Below are 11,378 nucleotides of genomic sequence, written 5' to 3'. Positions count from 1 at the left end.
GTGTAGTCTGGAAGATAAGTGGATGACGGGGTGGGTGCAGTTTTCTCTGTGGTGGGATCGGGTGGGCCGTCCTGGGCTCTGTGGGGCTGGGCGGCGCTGCTGAACTGGGCCCCGGCATGGATGGGCCTGGGCCCCCTTGTCCCTCCCTTCCTTCCCTCCCCATCTCCAGCTGCCTATCTCATCCAGCTCCACCACAATCACCCACACATGCAGGGCCTTGGGGTAAAGGTGTGTCACAAGGGTGCAGGGGAGGCATTCCCCCCCCTCTGTCCCCTTCTGGCTGCCTGTGCCTCAATTTTATCCCACAACTTAGACATTCACATTACTCACACTCTCATAACACATACATATAGGACCTTGGGGGTGGGCACGCTACATGGCATCCAGAAGACCATCAGGGTGTACGACCTCACCCATGGCGTCGTTGCCCACCTCTCAATTTTAAATACACGTAGACATTGAGGGCTATCAGGAGGGGCTATGTGCTTACCTGCTGCTGAGTAATTGCATATGAGAGCATGAGGGTGGGAATGGATGTTTGTATCTGTGTGTGCCTGTTTGTCTGTGTCCATATGTCAGGTTGGGTATCAGACGCCACCTCTCTGGGGACATCTCAGGCCCTCCAAGGTTTGGAGGCCTATCTCCCCCCACCACTCCCCCTGCCAGTGGCAGACGCCCTCAGACATCGGTGCGTTGGTGGTTCTTTGTGTCCGGGGATGGGCGCCCAGGTACCCACCGGCTCACTCCAGGTGGCTGCTTGTCGGGGCCTGGAGCCTGGGGCTCGCTCTGGCTCCTTCGGGGGTGGGGTGCCCTCGGCCTCTCAGCCTGGGGCTCGGTCACTCTGGCACAGCTGGCTGCCGGCAGAACTCACGGGCACGTCACTGCAACCCCCCCTGGGTTCTGCTCCACGGCTGACCCCTCATCTGGGGCTCTCCTCAGCTCTTTCTGGGATAGTGGTACGGCTGCCCCTCTGTTGGTCTTCCTTGGTCTCTTGTGCTCTGGGGCCCTGTGGATGTCTGGAGCCTGGATCTCCTCCATACCTGCTTCATGCCCTGGAGGACGGGGCTGTGGCTCCCCACACCCTCTAGCAGATCATTACATGAACACATGATCACATTTCGGTGCTTTATTTTCCTGAGATGTCATATACTTTGAATTCTAGCCAATCATTTTACCTTTCCAAGAATAGTAGGCGGGCCCAGGTACGTACGTTCTTTTAGAGCAGAGCTACAGATTAAAAATGCCCAAAGCACTGAAAAAGCACCGAAATGTGCGCTGCTTTTCGGTCTGGTTACTACCGTTTATGTGAGAACCGGTGCCATAATGGCACTGGATACCGGTACCCATCCCTATTCCTACCAGACCCGTGGAAGTGGAAGCTTCAATGAAGAAAGATTCCTGTTCCCAGCTGTTCATTGGCTCGGCATTTTAAACCCCTAAAGGGTCACCTGACCTGCATTAAATAGACAGGGACAATTAAAAAAAAATCACAAGAATAATACAAAAATTTCTGCCAGTTTATCTTAATACATTAACTTATTCTTGTGTACACAGTAATTCATAAATAAATAATGTATCTTATCAATAAAGATTGATCTAAACAGTTTAACTGCTATGTACAGATAAAGGTTGCATAGCTTTAAAACATTTGCTATCCAGCAAATATCAGTCAAACTCAACACAAAAGGAAACATAACAATCGTTCAAATAGTTTGGACCGCTGATCCAAATCAACTGGCGTTGGTCAAACAGATGTGTGGTAGACTTACTTTTAAGGAGCTGCTACCGACAAACCAGCAAATAAACACCAAATATTTCATCTGTCACATTTGTGAGGTTTCCTCAAACACACTCCGTCAGTCTTGTTGCTGTTGAACGACAAACTATTTAAAAATGTGGCGGGTTTACCTGGTCATATTCTCATTCACGGGGCGATCACGAAAACAAAAGCAAACAATTAACACCACGCCGATGCTGTTCACAGGACAGCAAGAGTAACGATCAGGAGCATCTTGTCTTCGTGATCGTTCCCCTCGTACGTGTTATTACTGCGATTTCAGCGTTTTCGCTTCACAGCTAAAGTGTGCAGTTTACTTTGTGTGCACTCAAATGGAGTCAAGTCAGTTACCACCACCTGTGGTCAAGTGCCATAGCCTACAGCCAGATGAACTTGTGACACACATCTGAGCCACGTTTGAATTCCTGTTTCATTCACAATACATTTGTAACTTTTAATGTTTTCTGTTTTTGTGTCTTGCAAATAAACCTTTAAACTGATTGAAATTATGTTATGTATTTATTTTTGGCCTTTATCTACGGTGGCCCTGAGAGGCCAAACGGACTGCAACTTAAGAAAACACCAGCAATAAAAAAAAACGCTGCAAAAGCACAAAAACACAACTGAAATAGGAAAAAAGAAAACGGAAGTGTTTCTGGGGAGACAATAGTAATTAGTAATAAACAGAGCCAGTGTGACTAAGTGGAGCTTGTGAGAGTGAGTGGATTGAAGAAAGTGAGGGACTCAGATGTGTCAGTTGGTTTGTCTTTGTTTTTGAGTGTGGAGGAGAGTTAGACTGGGTTGGTTTTAAAGCTAAGTTAAGAATATTCGTTATTTCAATTCAATTTTATTTATATAGAACCAAATCACAACAACAGTCGCCTCGAGGCGCTTTATATTGTACAGTTTAATTTCCAAAACTTGCATATGATCTTCAGTTTGCAGCTGGACTATCACATAGCAGCTGGAGCAGTCTCACATGGAGGCCAGTCCACTGCTGCCACCTGTGGCCAAGTGCCATAGCCTACTACTAGATGAACTTGTGACACACATCTGCAGTAGAGGCTGAGTGGCTGCTCTCACACCTGGAGCATCCAAATAGACCCACAAACACGTTGAAAGATGCAACGTCATCAATGTGGATTGTCCAGACTGAGAGACCTCTTCCCTCTGACCCCTCCCCAAACCCTCAAACCCTCCTACCCACCTCGACATACAAAGTCTCTGTGGCTTCACGTGTTCTGTTGATGTTTACATGATCGAAATAACTTGAACACAAACACAAACAAACAAAGAGGAAGACCGCACCGGAAGGAAAAAACTACAAGTCCCAGCATCCTCTGTGTTTAGGGAGGAGCAGTGAAAGTGAAAGTATTGAGCCTCCGTTCAGAGCAGCAGGAGGAGGAAGGTGGAGCTGAGGCAGGTGAGTGTTAACATGAATATGTTTCTTCTTATGACATAAAATAATTCCACGCTGTTCGTGTCTGTGGGTGAAATGTGAGGCCGGTCGGCTCCTCTGAGCGCTGGTTTCCTGTAAGTAGAGAGGAAGTGAGTTTAGCTGAGCCTCCGTTTAGTGTGAGAGAGCAGGAGGAGAGTGAGAGCTGTGCTGAGGCAGGGTGAGTGTTAACACCGCTCTGACATTACTGTGTCTCTGTGGCGGGAACAACAGGCTCCGTCAGTGGAGGCAAAAATAATCAGACTTTGGTTTTTCAAAGGAAACAACTTCATGTCGGAAGTTCCCGCACGCTCATTGGATAACGATGTGTCAATCTCGAGCTATTAGCCAATGAGCGTGCGGATTCACAGAAAGACCCGCCTTTATCACGGGACTCTTTAAAAACTACAATGGCGACAGAAACTCAACACAAGCTGCAGGGTTCAGGGATGAAGCTTCTGTGTGCTGGACTGGAGAGTCCAAACTGTCGACTGGAGACTCTGAGGTGAGTTCACTGACTGCGGCTGTTGTTGTTTTTCTATATTTCAGGTCTTTGATTGATGTTTGAAACTTTCTTTAGTTCCTAAATGTTCAGGATGTGTCTGAAGACAAATGTGAAGAAGTTTGAGTGCTTTCAGAAATGTTGTGTCTTTCCAAACGACTGAACAACAGTTTTTCCTTTTGGCTCCAAACAGAAGTGACAGACTTGAGCAGGATTCATTTAAAGGCTGACAGAAGTGGAGTGGTGACGGGGAGATGTTTGACAGGACAGTGTTTCAGCCTCCACAGGTTCATGTTGTGCTCCATCAGTCAGTGAAGATGAAGTCAGTACTGATGAGGCTGTAGAGTGTGTGAGGGATGTGAATGAGGATGATGAAGATCTGATGATAGCAGATAAAAACAGGCTGCAGAGACTTTGAGCCATACAGGGCACACAGTGTGTGTACAGAACAGCTGAAATCATTCTGGAGGCCTCACTGGAATATGGAAGCATCACAGTACAGCTTCACTAAAGTCTCTGATATGAGTTGAGAAATGAAGCAGCCAGAGCTTTTTCATGAGTGGAAATCCACGGTGACTGTGAGCTGCTGCTACAGCCTCCAGATTAGCCAGCAGCTCATCCTGCTCAACATTTTCTCACCAACTTTAATGGAAGTGTGATGTTTTCAGCTGGAGTGATGGTCAGGGTGGCCTCCCTCTCCTCTTCTTCTCCTCTTCCTCTTTCATTTGTAAAGCCACTTCTGCTGCTTTCATTCATTTGGAAGTCCTGTAGCTGAGTTTGGGAGAGACTAACAGCCTCGGCAGCAGAGGGGAGAAAGGCTGTAACACCACCACTTTACTCTGTTCTACCTGTCACATCATTTTATCAGGAAACAAATATGTTTTTACTATGTTTGTCTTGAAGATGTAAGAAGATCACATGGTGCTTTTTATTATTGTGTTGGTTTGTTTCCTGTCTCTTGGATGGAGCCCAGCTGTGCGTGGCCCCTGGGCCTGTGGTCAGAGTGTGTGCTGGATAATCCGGCCCAGGATGAGGCCAAACTGACATGGGATGAAATGTCTGTCACATAATTGAGCTTAGTGTAGTTTCATTTCTGCACAATTTAAAAACAACCAAAACTTTGTTCTGTCTTTTCGATGTTATACTGTAGACTTTCTTTGATACTGTGTCCAAAAGGAGCAGCTTTTACTTTGAAGGGGAGCCGTCTCTGTTTCCTCTTCAGGTTGGATGATGGAAGCAAATGAGTGTGTGATGTTCTTTCAGTGTTGCACTTTGTAGACGCTCCCTGAGCACTGGTCTCACAGCCAGCTGCACATAGAGACCAGTGTTGTTAGTGCAGGTCAGAAGATGACTTGTTGGAATGAAAATGAGCTTGTAGTTTGTCTGCTTTAATCATGTGACTGGAAAAAGGTGTTGGACTTCAAATATGTCCATTTCTTTCACACTTCACCTTTAAAAGTGAAGCCATGTGGTTCCTGGAAGGAAAAACACGACTTTTTCAAGTCTTTGTCCTGTTTTTATGATAAATGTACGACTTTAATGTGAAACATTCAGAGTTTTTTCTCTTGTTGTGTTTGTTTGAAGCTGCTTCCTGTTGGCTTCAGCTGTTTGGAGTTTCCATTTTCTAAACTTCTACATTCTGAACCTTCTTCAGCTCTGAACAGATGATGAAACACTGAATGATTTCAAGCTCACACTTTGTCTAATAAACTTACACCTTTCATTCTTTATACAGATTGTGGAGCTGTGGTTTGTCAGAGATCAGTTGTGATTATCTGGCAGCAGCACTGAAGTCCAACCCCTCCCATCTGAGAGAGCTGTACCCGAGTAACAACAACCAGCTGCAGGATCCAGGAGTGAAGCATCTGTGTGGTTTCCTGGAGAGTCCAGGATGTGGACTTGAAACTCTGCGGTCAGTCAGCATGTTGTAGTTGTGCTGAGATGAATATGATGTGAAAGTTGTGCTGACACTAAACTGCAGACATCAGGCTGATATTATACTGATCCACACTGAGGATCTTCATGGTAAAGTCTGTTTTCTTCTTCTCTGGTTTAGTCCATTGACTGCAGCAGAACAATGTTCACATTTCAAACCTTCAAAGAAGAAGAAAAATCCTCCACTGGATAATTCACTGAAACTCTCCAACTCTTCATTCCACCTAAAAGTCTGTCTGACACTGAAATCCAGAGCAAAATGTGCGTTTGCTTTACAGACAGCAGTCCAACACAAACATACACACATCATCCAAAACACAGTCCAACATCCAAATCTCCTCCACTGCCAGCATGAATGATGGGAAAGAGAAGGAGGAACACTCTGACATTCAGGGTTAGAATGAGTTTCATGAAGCAGACTGTGAAGATCAAAGCTGCATTAGAAGCTTACATGAATGAATGAGGGGACAGAAGTGGACACAGATCATCTGAAGCACTTCAAAGGCTTTAAATCAGCACATTTCTCTTTATTCTTCATCAACTCTGTTAGTTTCTCTCAGTTTTCTGTGGAATGAAGCTAACAGCAGGCTAATAAGATGCTGACCAATAGGTTTCTATTAAAGGTTGTAATTTGTATATGAAAAAGTGCTTTGGCTCAGCAGGGATCAGCTTACAGGTAGAATACAGCTGCTGGATGGGATTAGCATGTCATAGCTATCTACCAAACTGCTAACTGGGGATTTCAGGCCATCTATGGATCATTTTTGCTAACTGTTTATTCAGCTTAGGCTCACAGGGCTGCAGCCTGTGCCCTAGCTGTCATAGGGCAAGAGGCGTGGTCCACCTGCACAGGTGAGCAGTCCATCACAGGGCCAACAGAGAGAGACAGAGAAGCACTCTCTCACATCCACACCTACAGCCAATTTAGAAGCACCAATGAACCTAAGCAGCATTTCATTGGACTGTGGGAGAACATCCAACCTCCACAGAAAGGCCAACTAGCTTCAACCTACAACCTTCTTGCTTTAAGGCACTAGTGCAAACCACTTTTCCCCATTTCAGCCCAAATCCTGCATCTTCCTGTTTCTGACTCCAGGCCAGCTCCACTAACACTTTCTCATCAGACACTGCCACCTAGTGGAGGAAGTCTTAGTTCCATTTGAAGCTTCAGATTACAGGTAGTTCCTTTACAAAGAGGTGGAGGTGATGGGGCCACAGCACCATCATCACTGAGTGCCATAGGACACTTAACCTTTGTTTCCATATGCTGGGAACTTCCTGTTGTTCCAAGGAGGACTGGAAAATGTGTGAAAATCTCCCAGTCAGTTCCTCACAGCACACTTCAATCATTTCCCTCCCACAGCATCAGGACCAGGGCTTTTTCTCTCTTTGGTCCCACTAAGAGATTTCCACACAAACACCTCATCAGTGGGACTCTCAGAGCTACCAGCCCTTTGCTACAATCACAAAGCTCTTCATTGAAATCAATGATATCAAAGCTGGAATCCAATGAGTCCAAGCCTTCTGCTGATTCAGCATCACATTCATCTTTGCTCCTTGTTCTGCATCCCCACCATGGACTTCATTCCTTTCCAAGCCAGCCTTGAGTGTCCTTTATTCAGCTCATCCTCTGCTTTACTTTTACACCTGATTTTAGCTGCTTTATCTCTCTTTCAACAAGTTTCTGTGCCTCAATCTTTTTCTTCTCTCCCTCATAACAAGACAGCTTCTTCTGCCTGAGAACATGTTGGAGTGATTTACTAATCCAGGGCTGCTTATTGGGGAAAATACTTCCTTTTTTCAAAGTAATCCCCATTTTTCCCAGAAAGAAATGTAAGTAGAAATCGATGATCTAAGTGAGAACATGAGCCTTTAAGTCCCAGTGGGTGCAGTCAAAGCAGTCCCTCAGTCCCAGTATAGAGTCTTTGGTCCAGACTGGAACAACTGTGTGCCCAGTTTGAGCTCTCTTCAGTCCTGTGACCTGACAGACCCAGAGGGGCCATCACATCACATGTAGAAGCTCCCCTAATGGAGCCACAACACATGTCCAATACTTAGTCTGTCTTGTTGGACCAACTGGAAGAAATGATTCAAGGACTTAGTCACAGAACAGAGATTCAAATCTCCAAAATCCAACTGGCTGCATCAGGACATATAGTCTGAAACTCTGCACAGTTTCCTGTTTGAAGCTGCTTCCTGTTGGCTTCAGCTGTTTGGAGTTTCCATTTTCTAAACTTCTACATTCTGAACCTTCTTCAGCTCTGAACAGATGATGAAACACTGAATGATTTCAAGCTGACACTTTGTCTAATAAACTTACATCTTTCATTCTTTATACAGATTGTGGAGCTGTGGTTTGTCAGAGATCAGCTGTGATTATCTGGCAGCAGCGCTGAAGTCCAACCCCTCCCATCTGAGAGAGCTGGACCTGTGGGGAAACAACCTGAAGGATCCAGATGTGAAGCATCTGTCTGATCTTCAGCAGAGTCCAGACTACAGACTGGAGACTCTGAGGTCAGTAGAGTGATGGAGTGAGTGGGTGGTGCTGTCAGCAGTATTGTACTAAACACAGTCAGTATGAAACAAAGATCCAGTGTTTCCTGTAAAGCTGCAGCTTCTCAGTGAAGCTGTGAGAGGAGAATGGTGACAGGCTTCAGGATTGGACACAAACACTTCCTGTTTCTGACCTTTATGGTCACCATAGTAACGGCTGACACGCTCTGATCAAACACTGTCAACAGCCAATCAGCTCTCTGAACAAAGCAGCACGCAGACCAATGACTGCATTCATTTCCAGGTTTAAAGCAGTGAAGAACACAGTCTGTAGGTGAGGAAGAATTTAGTGAGAGCAGATGTTTGGATGGAATTCCTCCAGTTAACAGCTGGAACCGTCCATCTGGATTGTTGGGCTTGTTGTTGGGGTTCCTACAGAGCTCAGAGTGGACACACCAAGCTTCTTCTAATGAATGAAAGTCCAAACTCAAACTAGGAGGGAAAAACATTTTCATCAACTTCAATAAAAATCCAAAGATTAGAAAAAGTGAAGCAACAATGAGTCCTAGTACAGACCCAGCACTGAAGTCCCTGCTGCTCTTTATACTGGATGTGCTGCATCACTGACTGACAGCTGATGAAGAGTCTCTGGAAACACTCGTTTATCTCCTCTGCTCTTCCTTCTTCTCTCTGCAGGTGGAGGTGATGATGGTAAACAGGACGGTGTGTGTGCTGAGAGAGGAGGAGCTGTGTCCTGATGATCCAGAGAGGTTGAAGCAGCAGCAGCTTGTGTGTAGAGACGCTCTGACTGGGCCATGTTACTGGGAGGTGGAGAGGAGAGCTTCATCCAGCAGTGACTGACAGAGGAATGAGAAGAAGTGCAGATGACTGTCAGTGCTGCAGAGTGAACTGCTCTGAGAACAGCTCCACTGTCAGACACAATGTAGAGTCCAGCATCATCCCTGTGTGTCCCTCTGGATCTGACAGAGGATCATCAGTGGATCTGGACTGCTCTGCTGCTGCTCTGTCCTTCTACAGTCTCTGCACAGTCTCTGTCTGACTCTGGCTTCAGACCCTCCTGGATCAAACTCACCTGGAAAGACTTTCAAACATCACTCAATAGATTTGAATACAGAATAGATTTGATATATACTGTAGATGTACTGTAGAGTTGCAGTTTGTCACTTGTAAATACAGTCTGTGAGCAGCTATGAGCTGAAAGATCTTTCTAGAAACACCAAATGTTTTCACTCTTCTGTTGCTTTTTCATATATTTCCACAACATTAATATTGATCCCACCTGTCTCACATGTTCCATGCTTTTATACATAAGAACAGGACACGTGTGATCTGAGCGCTGCTGTGGTTGCTGTGCTGCACGTCTTCATTTAGATAACAGAGACATCTAGTGGTTCAGAGGGAGAACTGCAGGAGGTGGAGCTGTGTTTTAGCATGGAAAACTTTTTATCTTTTAGGCGCAGATACAAATATGACAAGTATCAGTGTGAGATACAAAAGGTCACATCAGTCAGCAGAGGGAACAGTGATCACACAGCAATGTAAGAATAGAAACATAACAGTGAATCTGGACATGTATACAGATGGAAGCAAACAAACAGGATGTAACACTACATTAAAGCCACAAATGGGAAGAAAACAAAGCCAAAGGAAAATATATTTGATCTCAGGAATCCAAATCAGATGCTTTAGAGCAGGGGTCGGCAACCCGGGGCACGCGTGTCATAGCTGGCACGTGAAGGTTTAACTGATGGCACGACCATAGCTGGACTGGCCATCGGGCATACCGATGGTGATTTTTCGTTTTCATGGGCCGATGATGGTTTTTTTTTTGTTTTTTTGTAACGGTATAAACAATGAAAGGTGGTGGATTGGCCAGATGCTGGGAGATGTGTAAAAATGTGTAAAAATAACTAAATTGTTTGGTGGTGGCATCGCGGAGCTTCCACAGATTCAGTAACATTAGCAAGTGGTGGAGGCCAGCATGTGGATGAGGGAAGGGGAGGCAGGAGGAGCAGAGACCCGAGGCGGCCGCCGGTCCGAGTGTCAGGTGAACTGAACTTCAGGTAAGAAGTTATGACCTGCAGTCTATCTGGGTCAGATATAAACCACCTTTTTATAGTCAGTTACAATAACTCGTACTGCGTACTAGCTAGCATGACGGAGTTTCTATACAGCTGGGTGGTGCTATGATGTTACTGATTGTGAACTTTACAGTGGCTGCAAAAGTATTTGGCCTCCTTGAAATTTCCCACATTTTGTCACATTACAGCCACAAACATGAATCAATTTTATTGGAATTCCAGGTGAAAGACCAACACAAAGTGGTGAACACGTGAGAAGTGGAACGAAAATCATACATGATTCCAAACATATTTTACAAATAAATAACTGCAAAGTGGGGTGTGCGTAATTATTCTGTCATGGAAAAACACACTGCCATCAACTTCTGTTTTGTTTTTGTCAAAATCACTGTAATATAATCACTGTACCTTTATATACATGTGACTTATATTAATGCTGCTGCCCTCTTGTGGCTAAAGTGTAATTATGTTATTGTTATTAGGGAAAACATTTGAGAGTAACATGCCAAATGAGTCAGCACTTTGGCTTTAGCTTAAGAAATCCTAATTTTTATGTCATCAATTATAGTTGCATGTATTCATTATCATAATTTAACCTTTAATATTGATGTCTTAAATTTATTTTGAATAAATTAGCAATTTTATGGTGTTTATATGGTATTTTATGGTTGTATTAAATAAAGACATCACTAATGAATTAATTATTTCAGTAATTAATTAAAAATGTACATAATCAATTAAAGAAATATATTAATAATGAATTATCCATTAATTTCATTTAAAATGTGTCATTATTTGTTTATATACAATTCAAATTAGTTAATTAAATATTTAATCAATTATTGGTTTGTTTTCTATTTTAATTATTTTACTGACATATTTAATGAATTATTTAATGATGTATTTGTTTAATTCACGTTGCTACTCCTGGCCCTGCATCGCTGTTCATAAATACATTTTATTTGTCAGCTTCACCCATCAGAGTCAGGGGGCGGGGTTAATGCTGATCAAGTCAAAACCATTGCTTTGGTCTGGTGGGCGTTCTTTTAGTGGGCTTTTCTGTCACGGCCTGCGTGGCAGACTATGATGAGGGGAAGGAGGACCCAAATGCTGGACTCTTTGATGAGGTCAGTG

General features: G+C 44.2%; 1 long non-coding RNA gene across 3 annotated transcripts; it reads left to right on the top strand.

The window, feature by feature from the left end:
* Positions 1-3,136: 3,136 nt before the first annotated feature.
* Positions 3,137-10,898, top strand: LOC134619424 (uncharacterized). 3 transcript variants are annotated; one of them, XR_010091977.1, is made up of 4 exons: positions 3,137-3,200; positions 5,450-5,626; positions 7,990-8,163; positions 8,839-10,898. It is a non-coding gene; the product is annotated as an uncharacterized LOC134619424 (long non-coding RNA). The 3 variants fall into 3 exon arrangements; XR_010091978.1 differs by lacking the exon at positions 3,137-3,200 and adding an exon at positions 3,682-3,717; XR_010091979.1 differs by lacking the exons at positions 3,137-3,200; positions 5,450-5,626 and adding an exon at positions 3,663-3,717 and having other exon boundaries at positions 8,839-10,895.
* The last annotated feature ends 480 nt before the right edge of the window (positions 10,899-11,378 follow it).

Source organism: Pelmatolapia mariae, linkage group LG20, assembly GCF_036321145.2.
Source record: "Pelmatolapia mariae isolate MD_Pm_ZW linkage group LG20, Pm_UMD_F_2, whole genome shotgun sequence".
Classification (NCBI taxonomy): domain Eukaryota; kingdom Metazoa; phylum Chordata; class Actinopteri; order Cichliformes; family Cichlidae; genus Pelmatolapia; species Pelmatolapia mariae.
Note: the sequence above shows the minus strand (reverse complement) of the source record. Positions and strands in the feature narration are given on the sequence as shown.